This window comes from Leuresthes tenuis, unplaced genomic scaffold (assembly GCF_036924035.1).
Source record: "Leuresthes tenuis unplaced genomic scaffold, fLeuTen1.0.hap1 SCAF_12, whole genome shotgun sequence".
In the NCBI taxonomy this organism is placed as follows: Eukaryota; Metazoa; Chordata; class Actinopteri; order Atheriniformes; family Atherinopsidae; genus Leuresthes; species Leuresthes tenuis.
Window position 1 is genome coordinate 12,880,024 of NW_027325366.1, and position 18,488 is coordinate 12,898,511.

At 44.8% G+C, this 18,488-nt stretch overlaps 3 non-coding genes across 3 annotated transcripts; all 3 read left to right on the top strand.

Annotated features, from left to right (window-relative positions):
• The first annotated feature begins 9,233 nt into the window (after positions 1-9,233).
• On the top strand, positions 9,234-9,424 carry LOC140320377 (U2 spliceosomal RNA). Its single transcript, XR_011918232.1, has one exon. It is a non-coding gene; the product is annotated as a U2 spliceosomal RNA (small nuclear RNA).
• Positions 9,425-9,835: 411 nt separating this feature from the next.
• On the top strand, positions 9,836-9,949 carry LOC140266073 (U5 spliceosomal RNA). The gene has a single exon (XR_011906742.1). It is a non-coding gene; the product is annotated as a U5 spliceosomal RNA (small nuclear RNA).
• A 275-nt stretch (positions 9,950-10,224) lies between these two features.
• LOC140320547 (U2 spliceosomal RNA) lies at positions 10,225-10,412 on the top strand. Its single transcript, XR_011918383.1, has one exon. It is a non-coding gene; the product is annotated as a U2 spliceosomal RNA (small nuclear RNA).
• The last annotated feature ends 8,076 nt before the right edge of the window (positions 10,413-18,488 follow it).

The following is an 18,488-nucleotide window of genomic DNA, read 5'->3' on the forward strand; positions in this document are numbered from 1 at the left end:
GAATGCCTATCAACAAATGTGGGATCTAAACTCTAGTGCTTTCTCTAAAATAATTTCCTTTCTCAATTCAGAAATGTGTGTGTGTAAGTCACAACACCCGTGACACCAAAACGGCTTTCTTTTCTCTCTTTTCTCTACACTCTGCACTGTGAGCACACACACTAAATCAGAAAGGCTTTTTTCTCTCTTTTCTACATTATGGACTGTGGGGACACAAAACCGCTCTCTCTCTTTTTTTTTTTGATTGTGTGCCAGGGCGTTGTCTCACGTATTAGATTATGCTTAAGATACGAATGGGTTTATCAGTCACATCAGAATCCATACATACTGATCCTCCCATAATAAAATGGTCGGATCTTATCAAACACACTTTGTTTCTTGTGACAAGTCAGCGAAACAGCATATACACGTCAAGACACTGAATCAAGTTTGCCACAAGAACTCATAAGTTTGGCAATATTGCTCTGCCGTCAGCAATCATACACCCATTTTATTTTCATGAGACATGTGCAGGCACCTGTTCATCCACTGTTCTATCACTATGAATTAGTTTATCTATTATCAATAAGGATACTTCTACAACTACTATCAAAGTATGTCCGGACTTCTTATGTTGTCAGTTGCTATATATGAATAAGTGGGTTGCTACTGAAAAGCATTAAGCATTAAGGTGATGCTGTAGTGTCGCGAGATTGTGTGAGACTATCGGCAGATTCAAACAAGGCGCGCCTCAAATACAGCAAACAATATAGTAAGATTATAATTACGCCAATAACTACTGTTTAAATAAATATATTATCGGGTGAAACAAAAACAAAACACTGGAGTACAGTGAAGAAAGCCTGGAGAGCCTCACGGATTTCATCGACGAGTGTTTTGACAGGATCGTCATGGGGAAAACCAACCAAACCCCATCTGCTAGCAGCAAGGCTTCAACTTCAAAGAGAAGTCGCAATGAAGAGTCACCCGGAGCGACTTCTCCAGCTGGTAATGATTCGACGGACATTTTAACATCGATCGATAACAAATTATCCAGCTTCGACGCCCGTATGTCTCTGTTAGAAATTCTACACAGAGAGTTCCAGGCATTACGGGAGTCATTGGAGTTCAGCCAGCAACAGGTGCAGACGCTGGCTGCAGAAAACGCAGCCCTCAGAGGATCGGTGAAAACACTCACCGAGGGAATGAGCCGGATCTCTGACGAGAACAAGAGGATGAAAGAATCAATTATTGATCTCCAGGCTCGTAGTATGAGGGACAATCTGGTGTTTTCTGGAATCCCGGAGCAGGCAGACGAGGATCCTGAACTCGCAGTAAAAAACTTCATTCAAAATCAGCTGAAACTTCCAGGAGATGTAATGAAAAACATTACTTTTCACCGAGTCCACCGCCTGGGAGGGAAGAGACCTGATGCCCGCCGACCGAGACCGATTGTGGCCAAGTTCGAGCATTTCCAACAGAAGGTCCAGGTGAGGGGCCGCGGCAGGGAGCTGAGAGGAACGGACTTCAGCGTCAACGACCAGTTTCCCAAAGAAATCCTGGAAAGACGCAGGGTTCTGTTCCCCATCCGGAGAAAGTTCATGGAAGGAGGCTCCCGAGCTGTCATCGCGGTGGATAAGTTATTCATCAACGGGCAGCTGTACCGCGACCAGGAAACCACTCCTTGGCTCTTCTAAACTCCAGGTGATCTGTATTCGTTAACTTGTATAAATCATATCACCATAGATGGTACATAAGTAACTCTGAAATAATCTATCCAATTCACAGTTATCTATCAAGGCAAAATATATAGCTCACTGCCGTCTCACCAGCATAGGATGTATGCAGTTCATATTTGTTTATTTGGGTATGTTTTTTTGTTTTCGTTTTTGTTTTTTCTATCTCACACTTCCACTCTTTTGCACTGTTTTTCTATTCTGTCTTTCTTCCCCAACCCGCTGCGTTTCCACCTTAATAAGTAATGTTAACAAGCACGGCGCACATAGAGTTTTGAGCAGAGCACATAATCAAGTTCCACACAGCATCGACAGCGCAAGTACATATTGTAGCAAGCTCATACTGACAACTGAAACACCAACAATGGCATGTTCACGGAAGCATATATGCACACACACGCACGGGATGCTTTTAGCAAGCATCCAGCACTCACTGCGTTAGTCTGAGCATGTCCACACTGAGGTTTATCTCATGGAATGTGCATGGAGCTGGGTCCAGGGAGAAGAGATTAAAAATCTCCAATAAATTGAAGGATTTACAGGCGGACATTGTTTTATTACAGGAGATTCATTTATCAAAGACTGTAGCTGATGTTCTCACCACAGCACAGTTTCCTCATGTGTACTCAGCCTGTTACAACTCCAGACAAAGAGGTGTAGCCATTCTGATAAATAGAAGAGTAAATTTCACCGTAAACAACACAGTTATAGATCCAGAAGGTAGATTTCTAATAGTTAATTTATCTGTTCAAAGTATGAATTTATGCATTGCAAATATATATGGTCCAAATGTGGATGACCCCTCATTTTTTCACTCCTTTTTCACTTCACTCTCTGATCACTCAGATAACACACTCATCATAGGAGGGGACTTTAACATGGTATTAGACTCAGGAGTAGACAGACTCAGTACTTCAGGAAGTCAGCGGAACTGGCAGTCCACGAATATTGTTAAACAGTATATGAAAGATTTTGGTCTTTGTGATGCTTGGCGCTCCCACCACCCCACTCTTAGAGAATACACTTTCTTCTCACCGGTACACCACTCATACTCAAGAATAGATTATTTCTTAGTTAGCAGTTCCTTGATGAGGGATATTTCAGACACCAAAATCCACCCCATCACTATCAGTGATCACGCTCCAGTTTCTATCACACTGAAGAATAACAGAGTTACACCACCAGCTAGGAATTGGAGATTTAATACATCATTACTAAAAGACCCTGATTTTATTAATTATTTCAAAAGGGAATGGTCTGTATATTTAGAAAATAATGACCTGCCAGGAATGTCAGCTTGTACTCTTTGGGAAGCCGGAAAAGCAGTTATGAGAGGCAAAATAATCTCTTTTTCATCAAATAAGAAAAAGAGGGAAAGTTCAAGGAAATCAGATTTAGAACTCAGGATTAAATCATTAGAAATTGTCTACAGTACATCCAAAGAGGAACACACACTGAATGAATTAAGAAAAGCTTAAACTTGAATTAAACAAAATTATTGATAAACAAACACAGTTTCTCATACAAAGACTTCGCTTGGAGAACTTTGAGCACGGCAATACATCTGGAAGGTTCCTAGCTAACCAACTAAAGAGAAACAAAGAGAAAACAACAATCACTTCTGTTAAAGACTCAAAAGGAAATGTCACCCATGACCCCGATGTAATCAACAATGCTTTTAGGGACTTCTATAAAACCTTATATTCATCACAAAATGATCCATCAGACAGTAACATAGATCAGTTTCTTAGTAATATCAACCTTCCAAAATTACAAACCGAACAGGCAATGGCTCTGGATTCACCTCTTTCAATAGGAGAACTCCATGAAGCCCTTCAACATATACCTAGTAACAAAGCCCCGGGACCAGATGGTTTTCCAGCAGAGTTCTACAAAGAATTTTGGACTGTTTTGGCACCTGCATTTCACAAAATGGTATTACAAGTTAAGCAGAATGGCAGATTATCCCCACACATGAACTCTGCTAACATTATCTTGCTACAGAAACCAGGAAAAGACCCCATACTTCCATCCAGCTACCGCCCAATATCTCTAATAAATGCAGACCTCAAAATAATTTGTAAAGCCCTCGCCAAAAGAATAGAAAAAATAACTCCACTTATAATACATCCTGACCAGACAGGTTTTATAAAGGGTAGACACTCATCCACTAACACTCGCAGGCTAATTAATCTCATAGACTATTCTAACATCAACAACCTGGAAACCACAATAGTCTCTCTAGATGCAGAAAAAGCATTTGATCGAGTGAACTGGAAATTTTTATTCGCAGCATTAAACAAATTTGGGTTTGGGTCACACTTCATCAACTGGATAAGGATATTATATAGCTCCCCAAATGCGTGTGTTAGGACAAATGATCAAACCTCTCCAAACTTCAGTCTGCAGAGAGGTACAAGACAGGGTTGCCCACTTTCTCCCTCACTTTTTGCTATTTTCATCGAACCTTTAGCAGCTGCTATCAGACAAGATAGAAATATTAAAGGCATCCAACCCCAAAATATTGAGCATAAAATAAGTCTTTATGCTGATGATGTTTTACTTTTCCTTCAGAACTCACAGATGTCTCTCACTCACACGATCACACTCATAAATAAATTCTCAGCACTTTCTGACTACTCTATCAATTGGTCTAAGACCACAGTTCTGCCCATTAACTGCAGAGTCCAGAATATACCTGCAATCACTTTACAGTCAGGAAATATCAGATATTTAGGCATAAACATTTCCTCCAGGCTCTCAGAGCTAACAAAGCTAAATTATGTGCAATTATTAAAGACAGTAGAGGACGATCTCTCTCGTTGGAAGTCCTTACCTATATCACTTATGGGGAGAGTTACAACCATTAAAATGATGATACTACCAAAAGTTAATTATTTGTTCTCAATGATCCCCATAAAACCATCTGCTACTTGGTTTAAGTCACTAGATTCTTGCATCTCCACATTTCTGTGGAAAAACAAACCACCACGTATTAGTTTAAAAACCCTACAGAAGACCAAGGACAGTGGTGGATTAGATTTACCTAATTTTCAGCACTATTCCTTAGCCAATAGGTTACAGTATATATCAAAATGGTTTAAACCTAGCCCAATAGATGAACCATGGATAAATGTAGAACAAGCATTGTGTTATAATCTGGAAATCTCTGACCTGCCACTTATTAGTCAAAACGTAAAACATCACAAATGTTTCAAAAGCATTAACATCAGCACCTCTCTGACAGCCTGGTGGGAATTTCTTAAAATAACAAAGTCTTCAATTGTCCCATGTAAGCTTACACCCATCTGGAACAATCCTGACATACTGCAAAACAAAAAAATGCTAAACTTTACTCTGTGGAAGATCAAAGGAATCAAGCATCTGGAACATATAATCCAAAATGGACATTTTATTTCATTTGATGAGCTCATATCACAACACGAGATAGGCAGCAATAAATTCCTAGAATATCAACAACTTAAGTCTATAATAACAAAGAAATATATCCTCCACCAACCAGACTTACAACTCCCGATTAGGGTAGCAGAATTTCTAAGCATCTGCACCCCAAAACTACTATCAAAAATATATGAATTATTGTCTAAAATAGATGACACAATGTCTCTTCCATCCTCAAAATGGGAGGCAGATTTATCCATCAGTTCTAGTCATAGCTTCTGGCCACAAATATGTTTGAACACCTTCAGAATGACTCAGAATTCTAATTTACAGCTCATACAATACAAAATCCTTCATAGAACACACTATACAGGACAAAGGATGTTCAGGATGGGTCTGACACACTCAGACATCTGCTCACATTGCACAGATAACACACCTGATGATTATGCACACGCTTTGTGGTTCTGTGCGCCTGTCCAGAAGTTCTGGCTTGAAGTCTGTGAGGACCTATCAACATGGCTAAAGTGTAGCATCCCTGCATGCCCCACACTGTGCATACTGGGTGACTTAGACAACATCAACATGGAAATTAACTCAGCACACATGGTTCTCACAGTGTTATGTATCGCAAAGAAAACTATTCTCATGAACTGGAAAGCGAAGAACAATCTGTGTATTAACCAGTTTAGAAATTTTCTTTTAGATTATATTAGCATGGAAACAATGTCTGCCTCCTCAAAACATCAACTGGCTGAATTTCATTCTCTCTGGTCCCCTCTGATTAGCTTTATCACATAGTGGTGGTGGTGGGTTGCTGTCCCGTCGCTCTGGGCGGTTGGGTGTGTGCTGGGGGGGGCTGTGTGGCTTCGGGCGTCTGGTGGTCTCGCGGGTCGTGGGGACCGGGTTGGTCATTGCTGGGGGGGACTGTGTGTCGGGCTTGGAGGGCAGTTTTGGGGGCTTGCGGGTGGGACTGTCTTGCGGTGTGGGGCGGGGTCACTTAGAGGCCTTGGGGTGGTGGCTGCTGGCTCTATGCCGGGTGGCTGGGCCGCTCCGGCATGGGTGGTGGTGCTGGGCCTGGGCCCTGGTGGCTGGGCGCTGCCTTGCGCCCGGGGGGGGGCCCTGCCTGTGCCTGGAGGGGCTGGGTTGTCCTGGACGCGCCACAGTATGGGTGGGTTGGTGCAGGTCCTGGTGCCGGGCTTGTTGCTCTGGGACCTCCAAGGTGCCCGCAGATGGTTGTTTTTTTTTCAGGGTGTTGGGGCGTGCGGTGGGGGGGGGCGGTGCTTTTCCCCTTTTGGGGGGGGGTGGCGGCCTGTGTGATGGTGGGTCTCAGGCCCGGGCTGCTGCGACTGGTGTGACCGGGAGGTTTGTTTGTTTGTTTTTTGTTGTTGTTTGTTTGTTGTTTGTAGAGGTCCTCCGGGGTGGCGTGGGGCGGGATGGGTACCTTCTGGGGGTACAGTAGCTCCCGCAATATGGTCGCTGCAGGCCCCGAGCCTGGTGGACATCAGCCCCACCTGCCCTGGGTTGGCTCCCAGGTAGCGGGGATGCCTATTGCAGCCAGTCCCTGGCTGCCTTCTCCGGGGGAGAGTAGCTCCCCCCGGTGTATATCCCCATACCCCTCTCCCTTCTGGCTCCTGTACACAGCACACACTCACACATGAAGGGTTTTGGGGGCGTGTGTGTTCGGTGGGGTGTAGTGGATGGGGCCACGTAGGTGGTCCCCTTTGGTTGCACTCTGCAGTTCCCCGCCCCTGTTTTAATTACACCTTAGACATTACTACTTATCAAACACACACTCACACACACACATTAGGTCTTGGGGGGTGGTTACACTGAGTGGCATCTGGTGGGCGGGGCTCTTTGGGTATGTAGGCTGCCCAGAGGGCCGCGCTCCCAGTCCTACAAGTTGGGCTGCCCCTCAATTTTAATCGCTCACTATTAGAAAATATTGAAGAGCCAGAAGGGTGAGGGGAGGGGTCTTCTTCCCACACCCCTGCTTCCTGGTTGCTGCTCGGGGCGGGAGGGGCCAAGAGGATTAATTAATTGTTCTGCTGGTTCGGGGTCTGTGGTGGCTGGGGGGCTGCTGGCCCCCTGGTGTGCCCGCTGCACTACACCTTAGCGGAGTCGAGGGAGGGAGGATGTGTGGATGTATGGGACGTGAAAGTGTGTGTGGTAATGATTGGGCCTGGATCTGGGACTTGCTGTCGCCTGGCCTGCCTGTGCTTCTCCCGATGGGGGGGCGGCGTTGCCTCTCCCCGCTGCTCGCGACTTCACCCACCTGTGGGCACGTCTTGACTCCCAGGGCACTTGGCCAGGGGCGCTGGGGCAGGCGCTGACCCACTGCGTGGCTGTCTGGGGCACTTGGCCCTCCTGGGTATTGGGTGGGGCCTCTGCCGGGGGGTTTGGGGGCGCTCGGGCTCCCGGGGCCCGGGTCCAGTGCACGGCCCATGTCTGGGCGGCTGGGACCTGGCGGGGTCGGTGGGCTGTTGCCCCTGGCTCTCTGAGGGCCTCTGCCCTATGCTTATGGGGGCTCTGTCCGGGGGCTTCCTCTGCAGTCTTCTGGGTGGATGCCTGGTTGTCCCTGCGGTGGGCTTCCTGGGTTCTGTGCTCCGTGGGGGCTGCTGGTGGCCTGGGTCTTGTGGCCCTCTCTGCCTGCTTCTGATTGCTTGGGGGGGGCTGTGGATTGTGGCCCTGTACACTTATACACTCATAACTAACCACGGTTACCATGTAGGTCCTGTGACATGGGTGTTGCATGTTCTCACACACACACACACACACATTCATTAGCCCAGTAGCATGCTCGCTAAGCAGTTGATGTGTTATCCTGTGGTTTCAGGTCATCTATATCCACAGTTGTGTTGTGTGCGATTGCCGCTTCTTGTGCTTGTTTTTGTTTGTTTGTGTGTTTGTTTTTTCTCTGCTTGTCTGCTTTCAGGTGCTCCTGGTGGCGCTAAGGCTGGATTCCCCTCAGAGGCCATGGATTGTTGTCTGTTTTGTTTTTTACAGGTGTAGCAGCTGGTTGTCTGGTTTTTGTTTCTATTTTTGTTCTGTTTCCTCTTCTTTCCTCTTCTTCTTTCCTTGTCCCCCGGTCCGGTTCAGTTCTATTACATGTTATATATTGTAAACAAAAATAAATAAATGGGCATCAAGGGGAGCTTTACATTTATAAAACTTCCCTTGGCAAAGCAAATCTGTTTGGCATCAAAGGTATTCAGACTACAATTCTGCTGCCATAATGCTGAACAGGACAAGGGGAAAAGAAAAAAAAAAAAAAGAAAAGCATTAAGCATGTCACACAGCCCAAACATATAACATTTCAGGACACACCACACAGTTAACAACCACAGTGAAGCGTGTCAAAGCCCAAACATGTAACATTCAACAGGACACTTACACAACACATTCAAATCAAACAGTCAGACAACATACAAGAACATATACCCCAGCCGGCATTGCTCCCTGCCTATTTTCCTACAACTCACTATGTGTGCGCACACCTTTATTCACAAACTCTTCAACTTATACTCTTTTACCGAAGCTGCTACAGCTCGATTGGCCAAATACCCTTAGATCCTATTTCGGTGAATTTGACATCTGCCTTGTATGTAACAGATTAGCGGTTTAGCAGTTTTAATTTAGTTTGAGTGAAGGAATTCATTTTATAGCAAAATCCGAAATCGTGAAGAACTCATGAAAGTAAGCTTATTCTCGGATTCCTGAAACTTTAGATTTGCTCTTTCTTTTACTGCAAAGTACAACGTTGAGCAGCACTAATGAGTTGTTTCTATTTTTGGCAGGCTTTACGTTTGCGGATGAAGCCCTTTCTGTCTGTGCAAAAGAAATGTTGTTACTGTGCAGAGTGACTTCTCTGAGTAGAGTCGCCTTACTTGTTGCGACTGTGCCGATGTTCGAAGCTGGAGTGCAAAGTTGTTGCTTGAATGGTGCTCGCTGGAGCGTGTGGTAGTGTAAAGTTATACCATTTAAAAGGGCTGAAGAGTGCTCAGTGCAGCGGGTGGGCGGAGGTGCAAAGTGACACTATGGCCATAAAAAGAACACCGCTACAAGTGCGCATTGTGCCAGGAAGGGCCCTCGGACGTGAACCAGTGGACAGTTATCGCTTCTCGGCCTTTTGGCTAAGATCAAGTGTAGTATCTGTTCTTATCAGTTTAATGTCTGATATGTCCTCTTTGCGAGGACTACATATTAAATGGATTTTTATCAATAGGAGTTGAAAAAGGAGCTTGCTCCGTTCACTCCAAGCATTGACCCGGTACTGCAGTGCCGCTGGGAATGGTGCGCTCTCCTCTGCTCTTGTGAAAGAGCAAACAGCGGTTCAGGATGGAAGATTCAGGGAGCCTAAGATGAAACTTTCTTTTAATCTGCTGAGAAAAGAGAGTGAATGCGAAGGAGACTTTAACACGGCTCTGGGAGCGAGCCGAGTGCGGGCTAACCGGGAGAATTGCTTGAAAGAAACGCGACACCGAATGAGCAGTCATAACAAAGCCTCAATACGGTGTTCCCGTGTTGTTTGTGGCTGCCTTGTCTTTTGCACAGAGTAAAAGACAAGGCAGCCATCGAATAGGGCCCGATTGTTCCTACTTGGTCAGCCGAGGAGCAAGGGGGGGGAGCAAGCGTCTCAACCAAGCAAAGCTCACCATGGGGAAGGTGGCTATGCCAACTAGCCTGATGCCCTGCTCCCGCAGTGATGGATAATCGTACACTGGTTTCTCTTCATAATGTACAAGTCTTTTGCCTTTTACTAAAGACTTCCGTGGAGAGCAGCACTAATGAATTGTTTCTATTTTTGGCAGGCTTTACCTTTGCGGGTGAAGCCCTTTCTGTCTGTGCAAAAGAAATCTTGTTACTGTGCAGAGTGACTTCTCTGAGTAGAGTCGCCTTACTTGTTGCGACTGTGCCGATGTTGCTTGAATGGTGCTCGCTGGAGCGTGCAGTAGTGTAAAGTTATACCATTTAAAAGGGTTGAAGAGTGCTCAGTGCAGCGGGTGGGCGGAGGTGCAAAGTGACACTATGGCCATAAAAAGAACACCGCTACAAGTGCGCATTGTGCCAGGAAGGGCCCTCGGACGTGAACCAGTGGACAGATATCGCTTCTCGGCCTTTTGGCTAAGATCAAGTGTAGTATCTGTACTTATCAGTTTAATATTTGATATGTCTATGCGAGGACTACATATTAAATGGATTTTTATCAATAGGAGTTGAAAAAGGAGCTTGCTCCGTTCACTGCAAGCATCGACCCGGTACTGCAGTGCCGCTGGGAACGGTGCGCTCTCCTCTGCTCTTGTGAAAAAGCAAACAGCGGTGCAGGATGGAAGTTTCTTTTAATCTGCTGAGAAAAGAGAGTGAATGCGAAGCAGACTTTAACACGGCTCTGGGAGCGAGCCGAGTGCAGGCTAACCAGGAGAATTGCTTGAAAGAAACGCGACACCGAATGAGCAGTCAGAACAAAGCCTCAATACGGTGTTCCTGTGGTGTTTTTATAAAATGCGGTGTAAAAAAAGGTGTGAATGCCCCATAGAAAACTAAAAGGTGGAGCGGAAGTATTCGGCTGCAAGAAGGTGTGAATGTCCGACTATATTTGGTGAAAAGCAGGTGAAGCAAGGTCTGAATGCCCAACCTTACATCATCAAAAGCGAGATCAGAGGTTTTTGGCTGCAAGAAGGCCATAGTTTGCCAAAAGCGGGTAAGGTGCGAATGATCGGCTAAATATCCACAAAAGTGGGGGCGGAGGTCTTCGGATGCAAGTGGGTGTGAATATCCCACCATACAAGTATGGTGGAGAGGAAGCTGTGAATGGCCGACCATAGTTTGCAAAAAGCGGGTGAGAAAGGATGCGAATGTCCAACCATACATGATCAAAACAGGGAGCGGAGGTGTTTGGCTGCGACAAGGTGTGAATGTCCACCCATAATTAATGAAAAGCGGGCAACAAGTAGGTTCGAATGCCCAACCATACATCATCAAAAGCAGGAGTGGATGTGTTCGGCTACAAGAAGGTTTGAATGTCCGAGCATAGTTTGTAAAAAGCGGGTAAGAAAAGGTTCGAATGCCCGAACATACACCATCAAAAGAGGGAGCGGAGGTGTTCCGCTGTAAGACGGTGTGAATGTCCGACCATAGTTGGTAAAAAGTGGGTATGAAAAGGTTTGAATGCCCAAATTCGGCTGCAAAAAACTGTGTTCGGCTGCAAAAAGGTGTGAATGTTCGACTAAATTTTGTAAAAAGCGGGTAAGACAAGGTGTGAATGCCTGACAATGTATGATCAAAAGCGGGAGCGGAGGTGTTCAGCTGCAAGAAGGTCTAAATGTCCATTTTTAATTGCTAGAACACATGAAAGAAAATTTTCGAAAATCAATCCGCACATGATCATATGTGGGAGAGGAGGTGTTCAGCTGCAAGAAGGTGTGAATGTCCACCCATAATTCCTCAAAAATGGGTAAAAAAAAAGGTGCGAATGCCCAACCATACATCATCAAAAGAGGGAGCGGAGGTGTTCCGCCATAAGAAGGTGTGAATGTCCGACCGTAGTTGGTTAAAATACCCGACTGTACACAATCAATAGCGGGAGCGAATGTGTTCGGCTACAAGAAGGTGTGAATGGCCGACCATTTTTTGTAAATAGCGGGTAAGAAAAGGTGCGAATGCCCGACAATGTATGATCAAAAGAGGGAGCGGAGGTTTTCAGCTAAAAGAAGGTCTGAATGTCCAACCATAATTTGTAAAAACCGGGGAAGAAAAGGCTCGAAAGCCCGACTATACACCATCAAAAGCGGGAGCAGAGGGGTTCAGCTGCAAGAAGGTCTGAATGTCCATCAATAATTGCTAGAAAACATGAAAGAAAATTTTCGAATATCAAACCGCACATGATCATATGCGGGAGAGGAGGTGTTCAGCTGCAAGAAGGTGTGAATGTCCACCCATAATTCCTGAAAAATGGGTAAAAAAAGGTGCGAATGCCCAACCATACATCATCAAAAGCATGTGTGAATGTCAGATCATAATTTGCAAAAACCTGATGAACATATCAAATTTGGATCAGCAGGTGAAACAGTCCACTCCATTTCTTTCTGACATGTAGCAACAAACTCTCCCACACCTTGTCACTGCCAGTGTGTACGTTTGGCCAAGGAAATGTGAGGGCGAGTACCACAAACATTAAAAAAATCTAAGTGCTCTGGAGTCAATAAAGTAGGCGCACATATTTTTTCACTTCTTCTCATAGTCATTGTCAGGCCCCAAAGAAATGTGTGATGTGCAGTGCAAATCAGCAGGTTGCATGAAATCAGAAAGGGGTGAAACTAACGCTTTTGCTTCTTCCACTAGTTGTTTTGAAAAAGGAGAGCTGGGAAGTTTCCACTCATAAGCATATGTAAGTGCAGATGAATCAAACTGCACTGCTGTGAAAACTTTGTCAGGCTGTAACATAACGTTAACACCCTCTGGTGTAGAAGTTAAAATAATGCCTAATTTACACATGAGATCACAGGTTAATGGGACACAACTCTGATAACAAAAATGAGTGTTTGAAGGACAGCCCATCTGGAGTGACACACGCAATGGGCGATGTCATTTTCTCCTTCACAACCTGGCCTGATGCAGACATAGAGTAAAACGTCACCCATTAGTGGAGGCTCCGCTGCCGCGTGACGTCCAGAACCTGCCTCCCACCCTCAGTCAGCCTTTTGCCCAATTTCATCACTTTTCAGCTGTGGACACAGCCACAGTAAAAACAAATATTCGGATCATAGCTCTGGCGTGGCCCATTTCGACCTCCTCTCCCACACGTCCACGTTTTCGACTTCGGCCTCGTCCTCTGTTTACACCAACTGCGTAATACATGGTCATACATGCCAAATGCAGCTCCTTTTCACACTTGTCCTATATCTTACGCGTCTCAACTTGGTTCTCAGCATGGCGAGCATATCGGCGAACGTCAGCCAAACGAGGACCCTCACACCATCCCACGTAAATGTTCTTTACTTCAGTGGCGACATCTGGCATGAGGCCTTTAATTATTGCATTGCATGCAATACTCTCCCATGGTCCTGATTCATTACCCAAATCCCTTGGTCTCTGATGACCGCTGTGCTTGCTGACTTCCTCAAGGATGCGGTGTACAAAATCATCAGTCCCTTCACCGGGTTTCTGTTTGCAGGTGTAAATGTGGGACATATTGATTTTGGTTGGAAATTGAGTGGTGATGGCTTGACACAGTCTTTGGATGGCTGCTTCATATTGAGCGTTATCATTATGTCCTCGTTCACTGTTGGTAGGTCGCAAATCCAGTTGTAGCATACTGGCCTCTATTTTGCAGAGGTCGGTCAGTTTAAACTTTTTTGCCAATATGCGACGCAATTCAACCCCGGTCGGGCAGAATTGTGCGCAGAAATCTCGCAACTCGTCAGCAAAATGGGGTCCAGAAATCTCTGGATCTGGTAAGCATTGTTATGCTTCCATGATGTCAGTCTCAGTCCAGGGTCGATAAACCAGTAATGGTCCAGTGGGAACTGCAACTTTAACCATAGGCATGGTTTGAATCTGGTTTTGTTTTTTCTCACATTTAGATCTCTGAAGTCCAGATTGTGGGTAAAGGATTTTTGTCACTTGCGTTAAAAGTTCTTGGGCAGGTACGCTGGAGAACCAAACGTCTTCCTTTTCCTCATCATCAGACCTATGTAACTGATGTTGTGAGAATGATGGAATTTCTTCCCGAGGGAGGATGGAAGAAGTCCCTTCTTCCCGAGAGCCAGAGGCTTGTGGCAGGGCTGGCTGTTGTTGTTGCAGGCGTCGTGGAGGGCAGGAGTCCAGGTCTGGATCCGGCACAGCGAGAGCGCTCAGGGTGGGGTAAAGAGGTGCAGAAGGAGAAAAAGTGTTATCAGTGGAATATGGTGGTGGTTTAAAAGAAGATTCAGTCTTAATCAGAGCTGAATTATCTTTTCGTCCACATACTAAATTATTATCATCATTCCGTCATGGCATTTGTTTAACATTTTCCTTTCTTTCTCTTAATACACTTTATTTTTTCCAACATTCTATACCTTTCTTACTTCTTATTTAAGCTTAATTTTCTTTTTTTTTGCTTCATCTCTTTCTCATATTTGCAAAACATTTCTTCTAATTTTCTTATTTCTAACATACTAAAAGAACCTACAGGTGGAAAACCTCTGGACCATATTTCTTTTTCATTTCAACATGCTTAGGTCCCCCGGTAGGGTCAAAAGTCTGAGACCTAATGTTTCCCATTCTCAGACTTGGAATGGGGAAATATATTCCTTCACTCAAAGGACGTCTCCAATGAGGACCTTAATCTGTACTCACACTTCTTCGGACTGCTACAAAAGTTTCCCTTACCCATGAAATCTCTGTCTCACTAATGACACAACTGGGAAACCCTCTTTTATTCAAATAAAAACTAAAAAGCAGTCCTATCATCTCAGACTATCAAATTTAAAAAATGATCCCAGCGCTGGTATTCAGGAAAAGGACCTGCCAGTCCTCTCTCTCAGAAAAGGCCTTGGAGGTATGAGGCTGGAACAGCTACTTCAGTCCAGGCTGGCCATGCACTGCGGTCCGGTCCAGAGACACCAGTCGAGGGATCCTGTTCGTGACGCCAAAATTGTGGACATAGAAGGGCATGTTGAAGGTGTGAATGTCCGACCATAGTTGGTAAAAAGCGGGTAAGAAAAGGTTAAAATACCCGACTCTACACAATCAATAGCGGGAGCGGAGTTGTTCGGCTAAAAGAAGGTGTGAAAGTCCTACCATGGTTTGTAAAAAGCGGGTAAGAAAAGGTTCGAATGCCAAAATATACACCATCAAAAGCGGAAGCCGAGGTGTTCGGCTGCAAGTAGGTGTGAATGTCAGATCATAATTTGCATAAAGCTGATGAGAAAGGTGTGAATGATCGACAATAATTGCTGAAAAATGTGTTAGAAAAGGTAAGAATGCCGGACCATTCATCATCAAAAGCGGGAGAAGAGGTGTTCGGCTGTAAGATGGTGCGAATGTCCGACCATAGTTGGTAAAAAGCGGGTAAGAAAAGGTTCAAATGCCCGAATATATACCATCAAAAGCGGAAGCGGAGGTGTTCGGCTGCAAGAAGGTGTGAACGTCCGACCAAAGTTTGTAAAAAGCAGGTAAGAAAAGGTGCGAATGCCCGAACATACACCATCAAAAGAGGGAGCGGAGGTGTTCCGCTGAAAAACGGTGTGAATGTCCGACCATAGTTGGTAAAAAGCGGGTAAGAAAAGGTTCGAATGCCCGAATATATACCATCAAAAGCGGAAGCGGAGGTGTTCGGCTGCAAGAAGGTGTGAACGTCCGACCAAAGTTTGTAAAAAGCAGTTAAGAAAAGGTTCGAATGCCCGAATATATACCATCAAAAGCGGAAGCGGAGGTGTTCGGCTGTAAGAAGGTGTGAACGTCCGACCAAAGTTTGTAAAAAGCAGTTAAGAAAAGTTTCGAATATCCAACCAAACATAATCAAAAGTGGGAGCAGAGCTGTTCGACTGCAAGTAGGTGTGAATGTCCACCCATAATTCCTGAAAAATGGGTAAGAAAAGGTGCGAATGCCCAACCATACATCATCAAAAGAAGAAGTGGATGTGTTCTGCTACAAGAAGGTCTGAATGTCCACCAATAATTACTGAAAAATGGGTAAGAAAAGGTGTGAATGCCCAACTATACATCATAAAAAGCAGAAGTGGATGTGTTCGGCCACAAGAAGGTTTGAATGTCCGACCATAGTTTGTAAAAGGCGGGTAAGAAAAGGTTCGAATGCCCGAACATACACAATCAAAAGAGGGAGCGGAGGTGTTTCGCTGCAAGGTGTGAAAGTCCGAGCATAGTTTGTAAAAAGTGGGTAAGAAAAGGTTAGAATGCCAGAACATACACCATCAAAAGAGGGAGCGGAGGTGTTCCGCTGTAAGAAGGTGTGAATGTCCGACCATAGTTGGTAAAACGCGGGTAAGAAAAGGTTAAAATACCCGACTCTACACAATCAATAGCGGGAGCGGAGTTGTTCGGCTAAAAGAAGGTGTGAAAGTCTACTTCGCATTCCGCACCTCCGCCCACCCGCTGCACTGAGCACTCTTCAGCCCTTTTAAATGGTATAACTTTACACTACCGCACGCTCCAGCGAGCACCATTCAAGCAACAACTTTGCACTCCAGCTTCGAACATCGGCACAGTCGCAACAAGTAAGGCGACTCTACTCAGAGAAGTCACTCTGCACAGTAACAAGATTTCTTTTGCACAGACAGAAAGGGCTTCATCCGCAAAGGTAAAGCCTGCCAAAAATAGAAACAACTCATTAGTGCTGCTAAACATTGTACTTTGCAGTAAAAGAAAGAGCAAATCTAAAGATTCAGGAATCCGAGAATAAGCTTACTTCCATGAGTTCTTCACGATTTCGGATTTTGCTATAAAATGAATTCCCTCACTCAAACTAAATTAAAACTGCTAAACCGCTAATCTGTTACATGTAAGGCAGATGTCAAATTCACCGAAATAGGATCTAAGGGTATTCGGCCAATCGAGCTGTAGCAGCTTTGGTAAAAGAGTATAAGTTGAAGAGTTTGTGAATAAAGGTGTGCGCACACATAGTGAGCTGTAGGAAAATAGGCAGGGAGCAATGCCGGCTGGGGTATATGTTCTTGTATGTTGTCTGACTGTTTGATTTGAATGTGTTGTGTAAGTGTCCTGTTGAATGTTACATGTTTGGGCTTTGACACTTCACTGTGGTTGTTAACTGTGTGGTGTGTCCTGAAATGTTATATGTTTGGGCTGTGTGACATGCTTAATGCTTGTCAGTAGCTACCCACTTATTCATATATAGCAACTGACAACATAAGAAGTCTGGACATACTTTGATAGTAGTTGTAGAAGTATCCTTATTGATAATAGATAAACTAATTCATAGTGATAGAACAGTAGATGAACAGGTGCCTGCACATGTCTCACGAAAATAAAATGGGTGTATGATTGCTGACGGCAGAGCAATACTGCCAAACTTATGAGTTCTTGTGGCAAACTTGATTCAGTGTCTTGACGTGTATACGCTGTTTCGCTGACTTGATTGTCACAAGAAACAAAGTGTGTTTGATAAGATCCGACCATTTTATTACGGGAGGATCAGTATGTATGGATTCTGATGTGACTGATAAACCCATTCGTATCGTAAGCATAATCTAATACGTGAGACAACGCCCTGGCACACAATCAAAAAAAAAAAGAGAGAGCGGTTTTGTGTCCCCACAGTCCATAATGTAGAAAAGAGAGAAAAAAGCCTTTCTGATTTGGTGTGTGTGCTCATAGAGTGTAGAGAAAAGAGAGAAAAGAAAGCCGTTTTGGTGTCACGGGTGTTGTGACTTACACATGCAAGTGGATGTGAATATCCCACCATACAAGTATGGTGGAGAGGAAGCTGTGAATGGCCGGCCATAGTAAAAAGCGGGTGAGAAAAGGTGCGAATGTCCAATCATACATGATCAAAACAGGGAGCGGAGGTGTTTGGCTGCGACAAGGTGTGTATGTCCACCCATAATTAATGAAAAGCGGGCAACAAGTAGGTTTGAATACCCATCATCAAAAGCAGGAGTGGATGTGTTCGGCTACAAGAAGGTTTGAATGTCTGACCATAGTTTGTAAAAAGCGGGTAAGAAAAGGTTTGAGTGCCCGAACATACACCATAAAAAGCGGGAGCGGAGGTGTTCCGCTGTAAGACGGTGTGAATGTCCAACAATAGTTGGTAAAAAGCGGGTAAGAAAAGGTTAAAATACCCAACTGTACACAATCAATAGCGGGAGCGGATGTGTTCGGCTACAAGAAGGTGTGACAGTCCGACCATGGTTTGTAAAAAGCAGTTAAGAAAAGGTTAGAATATCCAACCAAACATAATCAAAAGCGGGAGCAGAGCTGTTCGACTGCAAGTAGGTGTGAATGTCCAGCCATAATTACTCACAAACGGGGGAAGAAAAGGTAGTATTGCCAGACCATACATGATCAAAACAGGGAGCGGAGGTTCAGCTGCAAGGTGTGAATGTCTGACTATAGTTTGTAAAAAGCGGGTAAGACAAGGTGCGAATGCCCAACAATGTATGATCAAAAGAGAGAGCGGAGGTGTTCGGCTGCAAGGTCTGAATGTCCAACCATAATTTGTAAAAACCGGGTAAGAAATGGCTCGAAAGCCCGACTATACATCATCAAAAGCGGGAGCGGAGGTGTTCAGCTGCAAGAAGGTGTGAATGTTCGACTACAGTTTGTAAAAAGCTGGTAAGACAAGGAGCGATGTCCCGACATTGTATGATCAAAAGCGGGAGCGGAGGTGTCCAGCTGTGAGTAGGTGTGAAT